The following is a 22,861-nucleotide window of genomic DNA, read 5'->3' as shown; positions in this document are numbered from 1 at the left end:
CTCTGGTGCCCACCTTTTTTTTAATATATATCCTCTTTAGGAAATCGGCGTTGGTACTTCGTAGGTGTGGCGGAGGGGAAGGGAGGTCGCATGAGGGGAAGTGGGAGATGGAAGGGAGAGGTGTCAAAGGTTAACCCAGCATGTTACCCTGTGTTTGTCAGCATGGACTCAAACCAGAACGTAACTATCCTCGCGTCACACTCAGATCGCCATAATGCTTCCTGGTTTCTTTAACTTTTTGAAATGATGTTTTGCTAATTGTTGCGTTTGGTTTCTGTGCTGCCCTCATTTTGCTTCACATCACATCTGCATGCAATCTTGTAGATCATGTGTTTATTACTCACCACGAATAGGGAACAAAGTGATAGAAAACTGGGAAACTGCTGAAACACTGAGGATAAAAACCCACCTGCTCAGAGTTGATTTGATTCCTATCAACTGGAACATTAATCAATTAATCAATCAAGCTTTTCACGCCATTAGTCAGCTGTATATTTGGTTATTGATTTTGTTGACAGTATGTGACAAAATGTAATGTTTTTGCTTGTTTCATAATTGGTTACTGTGTAAAGTTTTTATGATGTAAAGTACTTTGAACTGCCTTGTTGCTGAAATGTGTTTTGCAAATAAACTTGACTTTGACTTTATTTGAGGCTTTCATCATTTCTCTACTCTAAACTTAATAATGTTTCAAATAACCTAAAATTATCTGAGGCGTACCTCAAGGTTTCATACCAGTCCCAGTTTTTTTTCCAATTCTTAATCACTTATTGCCTGAAGTTATTTACAATTTTATATACATATATAACATGTATACATATTAGGGCTGGGATTTTATTGCTTCCATTTTAACTTAATTACATAGAAATTACTGCGTTAAAAATACTAATGCAGGGCGTGCCATGGTGGCGTAGGGGTTAGCGCGACCCATATTTGGAGGCCTTCAGTCCTCGACGCGGCCGTCGAGGGTTCGACTCCCGGACCCGACGATATTTGCCACATGTCTTCCCCCCTCTCCTTCCCTGTTTCCTGTCAGCCTACTGTCATATAAGAGACACTAGAGCCCACAAAAGACCCCCTGGAGGGGTACAAAAAAAAATACTAATGCAATTAGTTTCTTTTTATTTGTTCTTTTTACAAACAAAAGTCCCGAGTCGGAACCTTTGTATTTTGTTTCTGATACACCTGTAAATCTGACGCACAAGTGACATCCCCAAATAACAGCGATTTGGGCGACAAAGCTGCTTTTCTTGGCACATTGAGGGTTGATTTTTGTTTCAACAAATGAACTAATAGGACTTTTAAAAGACTATTGTTGTGTGTAGGTTGTATAAAAAAGGAGTTGGCCCGTTAGTGAAGCTTTTCACTAAAGTAGCATCTCAATGCTAAACATGTAGCACAGACATCCCCAATGACGATGCCCACATTTCTAAAGAAGAGTTTTTATCAAAGACATTTTATGAAAAGATCAAGTTTTCCTGAACTCATGAAAACTGATTGGGTGAAACAACAATTTGCACCAAACTGATGGTTGAATAACCAAAATAACAGACTAAAAACAAATACATTTGTTGTCTCCAATAATTCAGATGCTTTAATGTAGGTATGATGCAAATTAGCAACATTAAGGATTAAAGTTAATTTCCACATCCCTGGTATTTAGATTATTGTTTTGATACTGAAATTGAAATTTAATCAAAACACAAGTTTGGGGCAGTGGGTGGCTCAGCTGATGGAGCGTGCAACACATATATGTTTTATAGTCTATATTTTTTAAGGAATATGCTTTATGCCGATGACACTGAAATTTATTTAGAAGACGTAGCTTTCAAATGCAAACCTATTTGGCTTGTATGAAATCCTGGTTTTGGTAGGGATTGCTCTGCCTTCAAAATAAAAGTTAATTTTTGGGAAACAGCTTCTTAAATGTCCTCTGATTTTTTTGTTGTTGTTATTGTTGTTCTCCTGTTTAATTGATCCGAGTTGTTTTTGTAGTTTTTTTCTTTTTTTGCTTCATTCAAGCTAATTTTGTTGTATTTTAAACATCCATTCATGCATTTAATCCATTTTATCCTGTTGAATTGGTTTTCCAGCAGTCAGTAAGCAGAAGGCAGAGTACACTCTGGACAGATAAGTTCTATTTACTTTAGATTATGTTTTACTTAAGATTTATGTTTTTGGAACCTGGAAAAAAACCCATTAATTTTTATTTAGAAATTTGCTTCTTAAATAAGATTTGATGGAGTTTTATTGCTGCTGTTCATGTTGAACCAGTTTTCACGAATCTTCATTTACTTTTAAAAAGCTGAATTTCTTAAAAGTTCATAACCAATATTTATTTGCATTAAAGGGAAAGTGGCGTGATTTTATGCTTCTTAGATATTTAGACATATTTTCATCCTGTATGTGCAAAAAATATTTAACATGACAGAAATATTCTTTCAAATTAAAATCAAACTACATCATCGTTGTCTTTGGCATTTTGCACCGAATTAAATAAATTTGTGTTCCAGAATAGATAAAAGAAATTGTAATTTTATTGCTGCCTTAGAAACCTTGCAGCTCAGTCAGATTTTACAGGGGGAACAGTCACAATACGGCCACACTCTGGGGATCCAGCTGGACGTCGCAGGCTGTGCCACAGAGTCTGTGGGCCGCCTGAGAAAGGAAATTAATTCCTCTTTGAGAGAAAATTACTTTAACAGATAGCATGGCGGAGGCAGGCAGTAACTTTGCCGCTGTCGGCGTCCCCCCGCCGCCTCCTCCAGTCCCTCCACAGCTTCAGCAGGCAGCAGAAGCAGAGCAGCAGAGGAAAAGCACCTTATGGTGAGTGAGTGTCAAACTCTTCTACTGTTTATCTTGCAAATTAAGGCTATTAGCAAGTTAGTCCAGGCTATATATTTGAGCAGGTATTAATGCACACATGTTTTCAATCTTGTAGCTGGTGTCGAAGCACTGACGGCCAGTGGCGTGGGTGTTTTCCCTCAGTCTGCCTCGTCGTGGGTCCAAAATATTCCACTGTCTATTTTCTTAATTAAGTTAAAAATACACCCATCATTTTGACCAGACCTGAAATTCTTTGTTTGTTTGTTTTTTTTAGCATATATTGAGATATTTATAGCACTGTTAATCATCTTCTGTCTCTGAAGTCAAGTGGTGGATTTTATGAGCTGTTAACACCTAAATCAATTCATTTTCTCCAGCTGATATAAATGTACATTTTAGACATTTTTTTTGTGAAAAGTGATATTTGTGCTTTACAAACACAAATGCAGGCGAAAAGCGAGGGATAAAAAGAGTTTCCCATGGGTTTGTGGTTGTGATGAGCTCAACGCTGTGATGGGCCGCGGCGGTTAGGGTGGCAAGTTTTCTTCCAGTCAACAGAATTCCATAGGAAGGTGTGTAGCTAAAACCTGTGGCTGTCAGTCACAACAGCAGGGAGGATTACAGCGAACGCAGCTCAGTGTCGCTGTCACGGAAAGAAAACATCCATCCACTGCCTCCTCACTGCTTTTCTGGCTCCCAAAATAAGCAAACTTCACTTTGCAATAAAAGTAAAAAAAGAAAAGCATCATTTAAGTTTTCAAAAACATACAGTATTCTATTATTTGTGCCTTTTTTATGCTACAACAGCTCTGGAAAAAAAATAAGAGACCACTTAAAGTGATCCATTTCTCTGATTTTACTTTTTATAGGTTTATGTTTGAGTAAAATGAACATTGTTCTTTTATTCTATGAACTATTGACAACATTTCTCTGAAATTCAAAGCAAAGGTTTTGTGTTTATTTGCAGAAAATGGGAAATGGTCAAAATAACAAAAAGATGCAGTGCTTTCAGTACTCAAATAATGCAAAGAAAACAAGTTTATATTCATTTATAAACAACAATACTAATGTTTTAATCAGGAAGAGTTCAGAAATCAATATTTGGTGGAATAACCAGGAGGTTTCCAATGGAGTTCACTGCAGCGGGCTCTTAATTTTTTTTTTCCAGAGCTTTATATATAAGCATGTATTAAATCCATATTAAAAACAGAGTTAGCAACATTTTTTGAGGATTTTGTGATTTTGGTGACTGTTTATAGTAGAGATACAACAAACAATTAGACTGGGAATGAAATCAAATTTTCCCCTTTAACATCTGTGATCATGAACCTGCAGGTAAAATACGCAGAATAATTTTTTAATTAATCTAATGTATGAAAATCATCTTCTACTAATTTTAGTCAATACATTAATCAACCAAAAGTAGATTCTTTCATGCACTTTACTAAAAACAACAGAAAATATTTCAGAAAAAAGGTGAATATGCTTTGATGAATAACTGGGAAGATATTCTTCAGTTCTCAGATCAATTTGAAACTCCTGCAGCACCTTTATTACTTCTTTTGTGGTTTATTTAGCAGGGAGTCTAACCAGTCCATCTCTGGTTTATTTTATCCCGTGTTTTTCTAAAATATCGTACAAGTGGATAAAAATAAAGTGTCAGACTGAGAAGAGGTGGGAAGAATGTTTGGTAAGTTTTTCGCCCCAAATTAAATTCTGTCTGCTTCCTTTTATGTTACCACATTTAACAGCTCTTTTATTTGTGTTTGACGTGTAATTTGCTTCGTGGCAGAAAAGCTTTGATGCTGCTCCTGACTTCACACTGTATTAAATTAACATTTATAAAGACAGAGAGAGTGTATGTGTACAGAGACATTATTAAATGTTTTTGTTCTTATTTTAGCTCGCAGCTAATATGGAAACATTCAGAGATTTTAGTGCTCAGAAAACCTCATTTAATACATTAAGTGCATAGTTTCTTTTAAAGCAAAACCTGATGTGCTTATTTTAGCTAGTCTGAAAATCCTCACTAATTTTTAGAATAATGTTTTTTAGTTGTATAAGGAGTCCTCACGTATATATACAGTACAGACCAAAAGTTTGGACACACCTTTTAATTCAGTGAGTTTCCTTTATTTTCATGACTATTGACATTGTAGATTCACACTGAAGGCATCAAAACTATGAATAACACATGTGGAAATATGCACTAAACAAAAAAGTGTAAAACAACTGAAAATAACCCTTATATTCTAGTTTCTTCAAAGTAGCAACCTTTTGCTGTGATTACTGCTTTGCACACACTCTGCATTTTCTTGATGAGCTACAAGAGGTCGTCACCTGAAATGGTTTTCACTTCATAGGTCAACCTGTCCTGTCAGGTTAATAAGTGGGATTTCTTGCCTTATAAATAGTCATGAAAATAAAGAAAACCCATTGAATTAGAAGGTGTGTCCAAACTTTTGGTCTGTACTGTGTATATATATATATATATATATATATATATATATATACACACATATATATATATTTGTCACTTAAACTTCTCTTCATCTGCAGGGATAAATCACATAATTCCCTGACAGAGCAGTATGTAGGGTGTCTGGATAAACATGTGTTGGTGGTGTGGAAGCTGCTGTTGTTGCTTATTTCCTTTCAAATTTTAGCCGCAGATTTACAGCCACTGTACTGAACAGATTGGAGCGTCGTGTCAGAGATATACGGCGACGGCAGTCAGTTAATGTTTACGGCTCAGTTACAGGAAGAGGCCTTCCGTCTTTTTCAGGGAATGACACGGAGAATACTTCAGGGAAAAAGCTCCACTAATGTCACCTCCATTCGGTTGAACTTCACTTTTTTTTTTTATCAGTTTGCAGGAAAATTAAAAAGTTAATCTAAGGAATAAAAATTAAAAATGTATCATAAGATGAAGTTGTCAGAAATCTATGATAAAACAATGTGTCCTCAGATTATTTTTTGCTGTTTTAATGATGTAATCCAACACATTTGCTGCTCTTAGGTGGTCATCTTTTAAGCCTGTAATGGTCACAGACAGCGAGTGTGAGATCACCATCTATTATGGGGGGAGATGGAGTTGCCTGGTCCCCTCCGTCTCCAGCTTTAAAGGCTGCGTAGACGTGTGTGATGCTGTGCAGGGACCGCCGCGCCAAGGCAGACCACACCTCAAACAGCTTTGGGTCGCTGCTCTAAAACCTTCATTTAGATCTGGCCCTGGCTCAGCCACCAAAAAAACCCCCCAAAAGTGGCATCTACTTTGGTGTGTCGCAGCACTATAGGCCCCGTTTCCTCAAAGTCTAAATCTGTGGACGCCGTCTTAGCGCTCCGGAGGTGCCAGGCAGGGACCAGCTCCAGACTTTTTAACAAACTGGGCTATTAGCGATTCCCATTTGTTCTGTGAGATCCAACCCACCAACGAAAACCAGCCTTGCTCACCAGCGTTTCTACTCCACACTACAACACATACAGCAACTCTGTCAAAGAGCTCTCTGCCATATTGCATCAATCCGGCGTCCCAGTGAAAGTCCAGCTTCAGCATGTTGTTCCAATAAGGCAAATCACTCAGAAGAGTGAAGTCAACCTTTTATGATTTAACGGCTTCCTTCTCTCTTTTGGTTTCTGGGGATTTTTTGGATGATTCCCAAGGAATTTGTTCCACTGAGTTAGCATGAGGGTGACCGGCCTGTTTTTTGACTAATGATAAGTCAATGTGGCGAGACTGGGGAATCTCATTAACACTTAATTCCAACTCTGTGCCAATAGTTTCATTGCTAGTCGACATTATTATGCGGCTGATCTGCGACAGTTGTGTTTGTCTCCTAGAAATTACATTTAAACTTAACGCATGAAACTACTTTGATCCAGTTTTTCAGCTTTATTAAGATACAACGGTGTCAACACAAGCAGTGACCAATAAAAGATTGATAATATTTAATAGAGGTAAATAAATCAGAGGCGACTCGACACCAAAAATGTTTAATCAAATTGTTTTAGTTTTTCATCTAACAATATTTATTTGTTTTGCATGTTAAACTGAACGGTAAAACATGAAAAATTATTTGTTGATGAATTTTAAATACCTAAAAGATGGTTAAATGTGCATTTGTTAATTTAGACAGTGCAGTGTTAAAAGACTAACTTTATTTGATTTATTTGATGAGAAAATATACAAATGACTTGGAGTTTCCCTTTAAACATTGAAATTGGAAACATTACGGACATTTCTCACATAAAGACAGATATGCAGAGTGGTAGAACAAACTTAGATGCACTGACTCTTTCAGGAGACATTATGGTCAATTTAAGCCTGTAAACATTTTTATGTCCTCTCAATTGTCAGTGCTGGTATACATCTTATTAGGAGGCTTTTTTATTTGTTAAAAAAATTATAATTTGAGGCACATCAAGAGCAACTTACTGTTTAGATTCACAGATGACGGAGCCGCATCAATATCAGTGGCCTGCAGAGAGGAGATTTGGCAGACTGGTGCAAGCAGAACGATCTGATCTTAAATACAAAGAAGAAGAAAGACATGATGTTAAATTTCAGGAAAAGAGCAGAAATGGTAAGCAAGTGGAAAAAATGAGCAGCTTTAAACATCTCGTTAGATGACCTCACCTTGAGCCTCAGCACTGTACACCAGAAAATCAGGTCCAGTAGTTTCCAAATTCCCTACATCTCTGGGTACTTTCACACCAGCCCGGTTTAGACCGCTTCAACCGAACGCTGGCTCATTTTCCTGGAAAGTCCAGTAATTGAACTCTTGTCCGCCTAAAAACCTAGGTCTCTGCTTGGTTGAAACGAAGTCTGGAGTGGTTTGAACGCGCATGTGAACGCGCCAAGTGGACCAGGAAGCGAACTACAGCGCAGTGCATTCTGGTTAAATACAACCAAAACAAATATGCGAATTTTGCACCAGCGGGAGAAATTGGTCATGGTCTTCTAAAAAAAGAGAGAAATCCAACAACCGTTAAATCTGACGCTACCCCATTTTTGTTTACTTTTTGCGAAGGAGGAAGTTGTGCTCATGTCTTCTTCAGAGGTTTTAATTTAATTTCCTTCAGGTGGTTCTTGGTGCAGCGCCACCACAGGCGGGAAGGGGAACAGGTGTTTGACGGTGCAGTGTGAAGGTGAAACTTACCAGCTGAAAATGCAACAAATAGTGAAATTTTGGTCACCACAGTGTCTTACAGCGAGTGACTAAAGCGGTAGAAGATAATCAGATCCCATGATAGTCGATCTATTAGGAAGAATACAGACTCACAGGAACAACTTGTTTCCTCCTGCTGTGGATGGGCTGTTAAAACTTTCACTCTGAATGTTGATAGGTACAAAATAGAAAGAAATGTTATCTTAAAATATGTGCAATACTGTATACTATTTATTTATAGAGTGTCTATGGATGTATTCTATATAGACATTGTATTTTCTTTATACTCTATATTAGGAGGCTGCAAGCTTTACAAGCCAAAGAGCAATTTTGTGCTCAAACAAGCTAATAAGACAAACGTAGAGTCATAAGATATTGTATCATTTCTGATAAATAGTAGATCCTTATCATTTTCAAAATGCAATTATTTTATTTCTATTCTTAGTTTTATAAAGAAAACATAGAACGTTTTCAAAAAGATGCTGATTTTGATATTTACACATTGTTTCCAGCCTACTAACAAAATAGATGTAAATAAAAACAACTGGTACTTTTACTGTCATTCTGTTGTGAACATCAAGTATAATTATTCTTAAAATATAAGAAAAAAAATAAGAGCCTATTAGCTAAAATTAGAATTTGTTGTTATATCTATTTTTAAAAATATTAGTTGTTTTGTGCTGCTGGTCCAACAACAGATAAAACAACTACATAGCAACAATAATAAAAGAGAAAAATATAAATGTTTTGACCACTGACTTAAAGTGTAAAAAAAACTGACATTCAAATTTTTGAGTATTACCTTCTTGATATATTAATAAATGAGATGAGGTGAAATATGTTGTGGTCAAATTATATTAGAACTGCTTGAAATTAAATTAGACTGTTCTTTAATAAAACTTGCACATAGTTACTATCAGCGTGTATCTTTATAGATTTAACTATGGCTTGGTGTCTTCCATTGTGTTTATTGCATTCTCAAAACAATATTTTACCAACTGGTAACCGTTTTGATTATTTATTTGTTGCTATGGTTTTTGGGGATGAACGTTTTGAGATTAAATGTTTCAACAATCCACTACAAAAAAATTAGCTCATGCATCTTGAGTAATTCTTCCTGTTTTGATCTAAATACTGCGTTATATTACACCGTCTATTAATTATTGATTTAACTTAATTAGCCAACTGGAGAAAAAGATAACTAAACACAAGCACAGTGCCTGAATTAAGCATAATATTTTTCGGTTTATCTCATGCATGTGTTCACTTCCTTCAGGTACTCACATGTTTAAGCAGCTGTGAATGTTGTTGTTTTGTTTTTGTTTCATTGTTTGTTTTATTTTTTGGTGTTGCAGTAGTTGCAGGTGCAAACCCCAGAGATCCCTCAAACCTGAACGTGTCAATGCTGTGACCTGAAGACCTAAATGTGTTGCAGCCACCCCGGTTCAAAGGTCAGTGAGCAGCAGAAGAACAGCGACCTCCAGTGGCCGCCCATGACATTGATCTGCACATCTGTGCCTTTTGTTAATGTCGTGTTGAAATATGCGCTTAGTAATATAATAGATTGCTATTTTCTTGAAAAACATTCAGAATGTAATCAATTAAAAAAGATAAAACCCAAACTATTTGATGTAAAGTAGTATACTTCATTTAATGACTATAAAAATCATTAATGAACACTTCATGCAAACATTTTAGTTTCCCCACATTCATTTTTTTACTTTGTGTAATTTAATTTGGAAAAAAGTACAGCACTTTGTGTCTATGGAAAATACACTTTTCTAACTTAATTACTGAAGGAGTTTTATTTATCCAATATTTGGAAAGTATAAAACTTTTTTTTTTTGAAGAACATTTAAATATGAAACATCACCAATACTTGCTATAGTACAAACTAAGTTTGTCAGGGCCACTAATTTTAAAAGGCTTTACGTTTGCTTTATTTAATATGATTTTTAACGTTTTAATCCTGTTGCCATTTTTTTCTAGCAATTGTAAATTGCATAGTTTATTGTCCTATATCAGTCATTGTACTTTAATAACCTTTAAGCTACGAATTCAAGTAATTAAAAGTCATTTTATGTTTAATTTTATACATTTAGGGAAAGGTTCCATTTAAAAGTTTAAGATTGGATACAACATACTAACGGTTTTCATGGTTACGTCTTTAATGATTCAATAAACCAATTCCTATACTAATGAATCATTATCCTGATGAAGTTAAGAATGTGAGATAAAGTTTGTCACTTAGAAGTGTAAACCGGAGCGTCACCAGCCTAATAGTTAATAATTATTCCAAAGGTGGTAAAAGAAAAGAAACTTAAATCTGTGAACAAACCTCAAACCTGCTTCTGTTTTTCCTGTTTCTTTTATATATGAATCCAGTTGTAAAGATTGAAGCCTCTCAACATTTGATTGTATGATAAAAGGTTGTATGATCAAACAGATCTAAATAAAGAATGGTTTGTTAGTGGTTAAACTTGGTGTCCAGCTAAATCTGTGGCAGTGTGGCACAGTCTGTAACCTTTTCTCCAACCTGACCAACCAAATCTAAATGTTCTGTCATCATTTGCATGTCGAACATAAGACTAACAGGGATAAACACTGCTGAAGGCTTGATGAGCAGTGAAGAGTGAGAGGCTGTTTAGCGATAATTTGTACCGCTGACTTTATAAGAGATTTGTAAGCAAAAGAAATACAAAGCAAAAACAGATAAAAGTACAGAAATATGTTTCTAAGAAACAACTCAAAGTTTCTGATCCTTATAATCAGTAAAATCTCTAATTTGATTAAGATTAATTTTATTTTCCTGGTATGAAACTGATTCAGGTTCTGAATTAGTGAATTTCAGAGATGCAACGCAGAATGAAATTATGAAGCATATTAGATCACAAGCAGAAACACAATAAAGGATAACAGAATAAAAAAGAATGAGATCAAAAAAGGGAGGGAGTAAAATATAATTGCAAATATTTGCAAGTGGTGAAAGAAATGTAAAAGCAATAATGTCCCCAAAACAATCAAAAACAGGTAGATAAATATAAACCTTTTTTAATTTAGTAGTATCTTCATGTTTTGTTTTTTTTCAATTTCTACTCTTCAAAAATGGGAAAGACAAATAAACATGACACTAAATCCACATATGTGTGGAAACAGTCAGAAAACAGCTATAAGATTGAAATCGAACAATTTCAACCAATCAAAGTATTTCTTAGAAATTGCCTGGATGAAAACAACTATAGTGGTGAGATAAAAAGATGAGAGGGAATAGTTTTATCTGAGTCTTCCAACAAAAATCTAGAGTAAAATTATTTTTGTAGAAATGTAGAAATATTACATATATACACAACCAAAGCAAGTACATTTGCATGCTTAAGTTAGGAATTAGGAAACAAAATTCTATATTTATTTTATTATCTTTTTTTCTTACTGAACTGTTTCAAAACAGTTCAGTTTTGTAATTTCTGGTGCAGTATTTTAATATTCTGGTTGTGATTGGTTGTCTTCCATCCAAGCAGCGCCATATTTGCCAGGAATACTTTGATTAGACAAAAACAATGGGTCTGTGATTGGCTGGTGTTGTAGTTCATTTACATACACTTTGTTAATTTGAGGCAGACAGAAGCTCCAGTGCGAACACAGAAAGAACAGCAAGCATTTTTTTGAGTTAAGCTTGTGCCAAACAAATACTGGGTGAGTGAGTATGAGTTTTAAACACAGCACTAATTATTGTTCACTCACATCGATCTCACTGCGTGTTCAGGTTGGAGGCTCTTTTTTTCAGAGACAAATAGTCAAGGTGGGTCTGACTTAAAGGAAATGATGAACATAAGGAAAAACATTTTCATGCCCACAGGGCATCATGGATTCTTTGGAAGATCAGGATGTTTTAAATACAATCTGGTGTTTTCTGTAGGAGTACTGAAAGTGGTACTTTTAGCAAGATAAAGATTCAAAATACTTGATGAAAGAGGACTAGAAAAATATCTCAAAAAATGATAAAGTCACCTTGGAGTTTGGTATCTTATTGGCATCAATAAATGTGACAGTGGTGCTTTTGAGATGTAAATATAGATATAAATATAGAGAGATATGCAAGTTGTATTTTTCCTCAATAGCATAACTATACTTAAATGAAAAGTGTTTATAATTCCACTTCAGCAATAAAAATGTAATTTATTTTAGGGCTATAAACCACTGGTGTCAAACTCAAGGCCCGCTGGCCAAATTTTGCCCACCATAGCTATTTATATGGCCCTCATGACTCTAGAGAGCCACATAACTTCAGGATAAAAGATTTGTTTTAAATTATAGTTTTATCAATAAAATCAAATCAGTTTTTATTTGTACCATGCAAAATTACAATAACGTGAAAAGATGTTAAATTTTACTCAACAACTGGAGAAAAGGCTGTACTATTTTTAAGAATTTAATAGAATGTTTTATTAATTTGCCACAACTGGCACATTAAGGACACTGATGATGTTGATATGGTCTGAAATGAAAATCAGTTTAAAAACATCCCCACCTGGAACGGCGGGACGTGTAGAGGGCTGCAAATATTTTAGAAACATTTTAGTATTTATAGCTGGCTTTGTGTGTTGAATCCACTTTTCTGAACATTGGAGGAAACGTATGCAATTTATATTTTAAGTTAAATGGGGAAAATTACATTCATTTTATGTCCCATTTCTTTTGATTCAAGTAATGTGTTTTAATGCAATGTTAGAATTAGCTGAATTCTGCTACATGTTCAGGCCGTCTGACTTCTCATTATGTTCACATATAAAAGGTAATATTAAGAATGTGCCAGTGGGGGAATAAAAGGTTTTAGTCACTTTGAACATTTGTTTTATGACCATAAAGAGAAACAAACTGCTTTTCCAGTGCCGGCTCTGTTTCTCTCTCTGATGGAGCTAAAATTCCTCACTCCCACTCTTTTACATCACAGATTGTTTTCCACTGAAGGCATGTTTGAAAACTCCGAATCGTGTGCTTGACATTTATCTGTCTGTAAATAAATAGCGTGTCTCAGCAGCAGTTATGAAGTCATTGGTTATTGCTGCTCAGTGTCAGTCAAATTTAGATCTTGCCTAACAGAAACCCGGTGACCTCTGCATATTTTGCACTCGAAGGGGTCACGGTTCGGGCCTCCGGGGAGCTGTTCTGCTCTCCATCTCCTCTCACGCTGGGGAGTGGAGTTCCCAAGCATTTCCCCTGACTGTGGCTCAGAACAATCCCACGTCGGCGCCCAATCAGGAGAGCGGAGCAGCTCGTTTCATCAATGTGGACATGACGCATGGCCAGGACAATAGGAGGATACGAAGGCATGCCGTAACGCGTAAACGCAGCCAGTTGTTTTACTGTGTAGTGGCAATTTCCTGAATTTTATGGTGTAACACTTTAAAACCTCTGAAGTCATCAAGTGTTTTGTCATATTGAGTATGATATAAAAAAGGAAGTCATAAAGCTGTAAAAACTAGCTGCCTGTGGGTTATTTCCATGTAGAGTCATGCTACAAACGGACCGGAGTCGAGCCTTTCCGCCTGTGTAGTGACATCTGCTGAAACCATAGCCCTGTTTTCAGCAGGACCCTGTCCCGTCCTGTTTGCAGTTGCCGTGGCTACGGGGCAGCCCACAGGAGGCAGAGCAGGGTTTGGTCCAAAGCTCGCTGGGACCGGAGAGGAGGCGGCGGTTTGGATGGGATGGACTGTGCTGAGTTCCAGGGCTTTCCAGAACCTCCCTGGGGTTTCATTAAAACAAAAGGAGGAGGCGGTGGAGGAGGAAGGTCTTCCTGCTGGAGTTAGAGGTCCACATGCTGCAGAAACAACATGTGTTTCACAACACAAGATCAAATTAAGCCGTTCTTTCCAAGCAGACAATCAAAATCCATCAAACTGACATTAGATAGTATGTTAGGCTACTGATGAACTTGGGGAAACTACTACAACACTTTTTAAAGTATCTGCAGACAAATCAAACCTCAGAGTTGCATAAAGCATCACTTCTTTACTTTTTTATACATCTCCATGGTTCTTGATGAGATTTTTAAAGTTTAGTAAAACTTAGACTGATCATTGATTTACAAAAAAGGATTTACTTTTATTCCAAAGGAAATAAACTGTAGATTATGCAACAACCTGACATTAACTAACTAAAAGAAAAAGCTGTAAATAAATTGAAGTACTCCCTGAGTCCTGATCTCAAAGAGACGTGACTCCGTAGAGAAGAGATGAAGACAAAAAACCTGCAAGTTGAATTCGTAGAAATTGCTTACTATATTTAACTTTAGAGTTAAAGTATTTGGATTTACTAGAAATACTGTGTATGAGCTGAAAATATTGACTTTTCCACATGAATTCTTCCAAACTAAAACAGTTTTTATTGTGTTAAAATAAAGCACTTTCAGCTGATTGTTTCCCCTTTATTTCTCTACAAACTTCTACATCTTTTAACAGAATAATGGGGTTTTCAGTCCAAAAACAAGCATTTAGGAAAACTAGCTTATTATTTTTAAAAAGTTAGACTAATGTGTTGAAATCAATCAGGCAGCTACCAGAATCCTAACCAACACCAGGAACATTAATATTACACCAGCTCTTTAATCACTGCTATTTGTCCAAGGATATAATTTCAAATCTCATTCATGGTCTACAAAGCTTTATTTAGCTTAACACCTTTCAGAGTTACTGGTCAGGTATGAACCATGTGGATCCCTCAGGTCATTAGAAACCTCATCGCTCTTTGTTCCCAAAATAAAACCTAAACAGCTTTTAGTTTCCGTTCTTCAGCTATTGAATCTGTAACCTTAGGAGAACAGAAACTCCTCAATCTTTTTAATCAGGACTGAAAACATTAATGCTTGCCTTATCTTATATATTTATTTGCTAAAAGGGGACATAATAATTTTTTTTACTTCTATTTGGGTCTCAACTGCTTCTGAAAATAACAGAAGTGCTTAAAAAAATCCACCCAGCCGTTTTTGGGCAGTACTTTAATGTTTCTGATGTCTGAAAATGATCCATTTCAAAAACCTCCTGATTGTTTACTTTCAACTGGCACTACGCTGTTACCTAGCAACCAAAGGAGCCAAGCCTCATTGCCTAGCAACGCAGCCTTTTTCACAGTAAATGTTGAGTGGGGGGCGTGGCCAGCAGCAGCTTATTTGGATTTAAAGTGACAAGATGCCCCAAAAAGGTTCATTCTGAAAATAACTCAACATAGTCATAACTGAACAGAGTAAAATATAATTTTCTAAAAATTATTTTGTGCAAAAAATGTTATGTTTTTTATGACCTTCGGTAGACCACCTTCACATATTGTACAAAACTACATGTTTTATTTTCCTTTTATATGAACATGTTTTTATGCTTTTATTTGATGCTCCCACCATTCATTTTCAATCAGCAGCTCCCGGAGAAGAAAGGCTGCCGTACTCCAGGCATCGCGCCAGTCATTTTAAGGATCCTTATTGGTCCCCCAAAAACGATGAAAACTCGGGCATTATCATCAATCAATAAAATCCCCACGGGCCGAACTTGAAAATTGGACGTTATGCCGCTAACACTTAGCATTTGTCAACAACTCAGAGGAGTTAGTCAGAGCGCCACGTAGCGCAAATAATGTTCTGGCCGGAACACGGTGCGCTAAAATTAAATTAACGAAGGTTCGAGGAAGGTAAATTTTCCTCTAGGAATTTTAATAATCTAGGTACTCGAGTCTTTCGAGAAATCGATTAAGCTCTAGGTTCTTTGTTTGTCCTGTAAACCATTCTTACTTGTGCTGTTGTGAATAAACTTGGCTTGTGAATTACAATTATGCACTGCATTAAAATGGGCTACGTTTTTATGTCATTAAATATTAGAGGAAAAGGTTTTACATTGGTAACTAGTGCAGATTTGCAACTATTGCAACTCGCAAATAATATACTGCTGTATTTTCCAGACATGAAATGTTTCCTTTTGTGAGAAATGATTGGAAATGAAGATATGTAGGAGAGACCAACATGTTTAGGAAAGACAATATGAGGAAGAATAGAAAACAGAGGCAAACATTTGGAGTCGGACGGCTGCTTCATAGCATTTTGTCTTCCAGTAGGAAACAAAAAGGATGTAGTCTCTCAGTACAACAGTCTCATTAATGGATTATTGCAGGATTTCCAGCACTTGGATCACAAATAATCACTGGTTCACATCTAGACATCAGTTCCTGTGCTGCAGCTACGGAGAGATTACGTGATGTGTTGTATTAATACATGATTTGTGGGTGAATGAACTTGGGGTTGAACATTTCTTCTTTTTTTTTTTGACGTTTTTGACGCATGGTTTGAAGTGATTTGCCAAGTGTACAAACAACATCTGAGTGTACTGAAATCCCTCTGCTGTGTGTTTATTTTTACTGACCATCTGCTGAAAGCTGAAATCTGTAGTATAAAGAAAGTGGGTGTAGAGTTACAATTAAACACATAAAGTACAACAACTTTTGGGTGAGTGGAATGGGAATATAACACTACTTTTAACAAATTAGCATTTACTTTCAGGTTGACTGTAAGCAATAAAGTACATAAATCAATTTATAATTAAATGTAAGACATTTTAATGAGCAGCTTCATTAGGAATACAACCTTATTAGGAATTTAGTGCCCTTCCTGCTTATTTGTTAAATAGGGCTGTTACACCTTCAAATAAATTAATCTTTTATTGCAGTGAGGTAACCTCAGGATGACCAATTTGAAGGCTCATTTCTCTCAGTCAGTCTTAAAAGTGGGAAAAACCTGAGAACACCCAATTCAAGTGAGACATATAGGTGGAGTCTAAAAATTCAGGAAATGGCTACAAAAAATAGCTACTTGCCTAAACTTGAGCATATTTATGGTCAGAGCAACGACTGAAACTTTTAAAACAACAGAAAACCAAAGTTTGTCTAAGTCCTATAGAGAATAAGTGGAATGATGATGTTAATACTCACTTAGGACGTTGTTAATGTCAATGTTGTTGCTAAAAACTTTTTGTATAGACTTTTTTTCTTATGGAAAAAAATTTATCCCTTTAAAAATTATTTGGTATGGGGTAGCTGTGACCTCAAAATGACAGAAATTTGTGGACAGATGAGTTGTAAATCAAAGACAGTGGACTCCTCCTGACTATTTGTGGTGGATTCACTTAATTGCATTTTTTATGCAACGCAACACCAAATTTTTTATGGGAAATTTGTGTATTTGCAGATTATTTTTTTTGTACAGCGTATCTAAAATATTCCACAGAAAATATTCCACAGTATCTGACCTACTACTGACTGGTGTTTGCAAAGCAGTCAGTCCAAACATGTGGTAAAAACAAGATAGTTTCCACTGCATGTAAAGATGCATTTTATGGTATACTTGGTGTCTGAACTGTTAAAATAGGAAATCATGCATGTTTCTACAGGGAATATCAAGGATTCAAAGATTTCAGATGTTGGTTTAATTGGAGGTTGTGGTCACATAACTGGGGATTCACTGCATGTACATTAATTAGGGATGTAGAGAGACAAGAAAAAAAACACAATATTGACTTCACAAGATTTCATTACTTTTAAAAAACTTCGAAGATGAATAGATCATGTATACTGAGATCAATGGTGTAAAATTCCAAGTGAGCACAAATAGTGCATCACGGCACTGTCTAGTTTTTTGTTTCTGTTTAATTTTTTTTTGGTTCATCATCTAAAAATTAAGTTTTAATTATTAGATGAATTGGATTCTTCTCACTTTCAGTTTCGTGTCTATGGCATCATGAGGTGAGTAAAGCATCTGCATATCATCATATAAGATTAAGTGTTGTGAACACTGGGCCACATTTAAATCACACTAATTTTTCAAAGTCGTAAATATGAGATTTACAAGAGCAAGGAAAGCTGGCGGGATTTTTTAAAAACATTTTTTAACATTTAACAGTGTTAAATGTCTTAAAAGGCAATATGGGAGCGTATTTTTTCTTTGACTTCATAACTTCTAACCCTATAAAACAATGTGTTGACGAGCAAAAGTGGGAGGAAGGGATGCATCTCATGACAGTTAACAGATTTTTTTTTTTTTAATGTCAAACAAATTTACTTTGCAACGATGTTGCAGGTTGTTTAGCTTTTTGGTTCCTCTGGGATTTGACAAGCACTTGAACTAACAAACTAAAACAAAAGAAGTTAGGTTTGTGAATTAGACAAACCTCATTGTTGTCCACATATTTGACAAAAGAAACAATGGTTAAAATATGTCTGTTGTAAACATCCATCAGAGTTTACACTTCAACTTCCTGCTTCAACCCCAAGTATTGCTTATGCTTAGCAGTCGGTTTGCTCATGTTTTATGCATTTCAAATATAGTTATTGTGCCTCATGTCAGAAAATGTCCCGACTACAGGAATAAACCCAAAACAGGGAGGATTTAGAATACCGTGTAAGATTTGTATACCAGAGGGTAGATGAATTGTCTCACTTGATGAGGATTAGTCGTGTTAAAAAGTGCCGCAGTTTTGTAAATACCTTAACGATGTTCTGTGATCACACAGCACCATTTTCCCTCTTAATGAAGTGTGTCATACAAGCAGATGTTTATCTTCCACCTGATTGATCCTCTATAAGGCGCTGATTGTAACCGACTAATTACACAATTCTGAGTGGGAGGCAAAATATACACACACACAAACTGTGTGGAATGCTAAAAAAAAGTTAGTGGTGCTGATGCATAAATGTATGTACAGATCCTCTGCATAAATACACAAACACATTTGCAGGCATGGGTATATTTGCACAGATTGCATGCCCTGTTCTCACACCAACACAAGCACCAACACACATTCCTGCATTCTAGCTCTCATTGGTTGTGTTTACATGCCGCCATCACTTCGTGGTCTGGCGTGAGGCATTGAAAGTGATCAGAAAAGGGAGCAACAAAAAGCCGGGCCAAGCCTGAGAGTAAATAAGCAATAAATCTATCCCACATCAGCGGAACGGTTCACTGTAAACACCCTCTTTAAAGAGAACATGTTGCGGCGTCTCGTGCTGATGGGAAGATGGCTGGCATTCCTGTTGCTCTCCACAAGAAAGGGTAGCGCTAGAAAAAGAGCTGTGAGTTTACGGGGTTTTGGCCAGTTTCTCCCGGGCATCTGGTGGCTTTAATCTGCAGAAAGCACAATTAGTCAACGTCAGAGCAAAGGAGCAAAGGCGAGATGGAGAGCTTTGTTTTGGATTTACAGCATGTGAGAAAGCCAGAGAGGAAGAATGGATGTTGAATATGAAACTGCATCAAAAAACAATATGTTTTTCCAAGGTTTTTCCTTTGTAGAAATAATGGAAATTTTCTCTGTTAATGGAAAATGCATCATTGTCCAGAGGACTGCATACTCAGGGCTCAATTACTGCATTAATGGATGGATCTGTCTGGGTTATAACAGTGGAAACTGGAAAAAAAACATGTTTGTCACATTATGTCACGAGTCCATTCATCACGTCAGTCACAGTTTGTTGAAATTGTTTCAGATTTGTTGCTGTTTAAAAAGGAGTGTGCAGCTCTTTCCATGCATAATCTGGTTTCAGAGGAAACAATAACTGCACAGGAACAATGTACTAATGCAATAAGTTTTTGCAATCAAAGGTATAGCTAAAAAATTAGAATGCCGTGAAAAAGCTTTTTACTAATATTTTCTTTCTTGTAGTTACAGATAATAAAAAACCCAAAATTCTGTGTTTCAAACAAAACCACAATCCTGAAAATGTTAGGTACTGTATTCAAGGAAAGTTGAAGAGTTGAAGTTGAAGAGAAACGAGTAGTAGGAAAATGAGTACCAGCAACAGGATTAACCACAGAGGATTATCAACTAAAATCCATTTTAAAAATTGAAGAAGCATCAGAATGAACTGAGGAGACTTTACTGTTTGTGCAGTAAATCTATATCAAATGTAAGTTCTACTTCATGAATTGCGTGACAAAAATCTTAAAATGCTTCATGACATTCAGATTCTTTTGAGCTTTCATAATGCAACTTTTATTTTTGCATAAAAGCAGTTTCAGAATTACATAAAACATTTTGTATTTTGCTGAAAGGTTATAAATTTTGGCAGAGTGGTTGTGATGTAATGGGAGAGTTGTGAGTTCAATATCGATGTGTCGACCTTTTGAAGTGTGAATTGCTGTGTGTGGGTTCTGTAAATTTAAATACTTTTGTATGCTAACAACAATAGGATCAGAAAGTTTGTAAAATTTATTCATGTATTTCCAAGACATTTCCATCTAAGACCTAAAAAGAAAAAAAAACCTTGATATTTTGAGTTATTTTGTTGAGGCACTTGTCTCTTATCTATTAAAAAGATCTTTTTAATAGATAAAAGATTTTATGCTGTTTAAAAAGGACATTTATGAGCTTATTCTCACAAAATGTGAGAATAAGTTAGTACCAACTTACAGTTAGCATTACAGCAAACAAATACTGGCTTAGTATTAGTTTTATATATACAGTAGCTAATAAATAGCATTTATTGGGGAAAAACTTTAATATAACTGATTAACTTCATGAACAACCAGCTATTTTAACATTGACCTTTTGTGCTTAATCTCTTTGTGGATGATGTCACTGACTAGTTGCTGGAAAACTGCTAGATGAGCAGTCTTCCATGATTTTGCAGACCGTAACAGAGCCTTTCTGTATTAAAAATGATTTTCCTCGGGTTTTATGTAGCACCGAGTGAACTCCGAGTATTATAGAACCACTAATTAAATCTGTAAATACTTGATTCACCCTCTAAACACACTCATCACTCGCTATTTTAGCAGTTCAGACACCCCATATATGTATTAGTTCACACAATGGAAACCATCTTAGCACTACCACATAAATTAACATCCACTGTCTTCTGCGCTCCCAAGTTTTACAGTCAAGTTTTACAGCAAGAAACATTTATGGAGCTCCTGAATTGTCTGCTTTGCAATAGCAATAGCATCCCATCTTTGTATTTCAGCTTTTTTTCTGAAAGGTGCTAATTTACTTGGTAATCATTGACACATAATTGAACATGGTTGAATTAATGCTTGTTTAAAGCTTTATCATCAGCTTCCACTTAACACAGAGTTGGTATAGTGTGCTAACTGAACTAATGTTTATGGTTAGCATTAGGATGACCGTAACCGTTTTGTTACCAGTTCTCACCACTGGAAAAAAATGGCCGAATTATCTTAAAGTGAAAATCTTATTAATATTCCAAATGAAAAACAAGCCTGATTTTGTAACATCTCAATACTTACATCTACAGCTAAAACTAGCTTAAAATGTACATTACAACAAACCTATAGCTGCTGACATTGAGATGAATAATAAATCTAATAAATTGTTTATATTCCTTGGTAGATTTTTATTTCTTTATTTAGGATTCTGACAGAAGTAAAAGCTTCCAAGTGCTGCAAATAATTAGCTGCTGAGGTAAAAGTAAATATAAATTAAGCATAAGTTTAAGTTGCAACTTTCTCTAACATAAGATGTTTTCATATTTCAAATTAGGCATGCAGCTAATCTGTGGCTGTGTTTCCTACACACTAAACAAAAATGTTAATTGTCTTGTAGCTGAAAGATCAGATCTTTTTGTCCAGTCATGTGAACAGAAGTAGTCAGATGCGACATGTTTGATATTATTCTGAGAACTGATGATCCCTGTTGTTATTGTATGGCTTTTTCACAGTTTACATCCTCTGAGGTACGTCAGCTCTGTTTTAATAAACTAAAACCTTCATCAACTTCCTCTGTATGCTCCTCACTTTGTGGAAACAAAGTTGAAAATTTTTCTCGAAAGATTAATTGTACATATAAAACCAAACAGAATTCACAGGAAGACAGAAAAGGCTGTTTGTTTCACTTTATAGCTTCACATGGGATTTATGAGAGGTAAAGTACACAGTTAATGTAGTACACTATCAATATTTATGGCTCCCATTCAAATTTAGTGGAAGTTTTAAAAACTATGTTTCCAGAGACATTTAAATTGTATCAAGAGCAGACATCCTTGTTTCACAGTGCACCATATTATTGGGGTGAAAGGTTGTAGTTGTGGGAGGTTTTACCAGGTGGCTCTATTTTTTATTTTTTTTTGGAAATTGTCTTACAAGAAAAAAAACCAGCAGCTTGTCCTCAGATTAAATAACATTTAGGGAATGCAATGTGAACCAACATGTGCACCTTAACATTTAATATTCAAAATATTGCTCCTCTTTTCTTTAATTCAACTATGCAGCTGATTTTGTTTTTGGTTTTTTTGCTGAGACAAAATAAACTCCCAATAATAAATGAGAAGCAGCATGCATGTCATTTATTTTAACCATTTAACTTTGAAAAAATTATATTTTGTCAATACTTTGTAAACTTACTGATAAGGAGACTTACCTGAATAATTGTCTGAATAGATTATTAAATAAAAATACTTTGCTAGATTGCTCACTAGCTGCTTTATTGATAAACCATTGCTAGAGGGGTCTGAAAAGTTGCTAAATGTAGTGACAGAGTTGGCAAGAGTTGCTTTCCCTCATCCATCACTCCTCTATTCACCCCACACTTGGCCACGCCTCTTATTGTCTCTTGGCCCCGCCCACTTTGGTGAAAATTGTATAAATTTGTTATGAGTGGTGTGATGCTTTTACAAAGGGGTTAGTTACATTTTAAATCAACTTTTATTCTGTGAAATGTGTTCAAATAGCTTCAATGTGCAACGAAAGCTAATTAAATACTCTGAGAAACAGGGAAAGTTTCTGATGTCAGAGAGGAAGTACTTGATGATTGGTCAATTACATTCTTCCTTTAGCTCATTGGCTGTATGGCTTCCTCTCGTCACTTTAAAACCTAATGAGCTGC

At 35.7% G+C, this 22,861-nt stretch overlaps 2 long non-coding RNA genes across 3 annotated transcripts; one reads left to right on the top strand and one right to left on the bottom strand.

Annotated features, from left to right (window-relative positions):
* Window positions 1-3,075: 3,075 nt before the first annotated feature.
* On the bottom strand, window positions 3,076-8,866 carry LOC114139070 (uncharacterized). Of its 2 annotated transcripts, XR_003594377.1 has the most exons (3): window positions 7,463-8,866; window positions 7,262-7,351; window positions 3,076-3,541 (listed from the first exon to the last, which is right to left on the bottom strand). It is a non-coding gene; the product is annotated as an uncharacterized LOC114139070 (long non-coding RNA). The 2 variants fall into 2 exon arrangements; XR_003594375.1 differs by having other exon boundaries at window positions 7,262-8,866.
* Window position 8,867: 1 nt separating this feature from the next.
* LOC114139076 (uncharacterized) lies at window positions 8,868-13,476 on the top strand. The gene is made up of 2 exons (XR_003594378.1): window positions 8,868-9,445; window positions 13,130-13,476. It is a non-coding gene; the product is annotated as an uncharacterized LOC114139076 (long non-coding RNA).
* The last annotated feature ends 9,385 nt before the right edge of the window (window positions 13,477-22,861 follow it).

This window comes from Xiphophorus couchianus, chromosome 3 (assembly GCF_001444195.1).
Source record: "Xiphophorus couchianus chromosome 3, X_couchianus-1.0, whole genome shotgun sequence".
NCBI lineage: Eukaryota > Metazoa > Chordata > Actinopteri > Cyprinodontiformes > Poeciliidae > Xiphophorus > Xiphophorus couchianus.
Note: the sequence above shows the minus strand (reverse complement) of the source record. Positions and strands in the feature narration are given on the sequence as shown.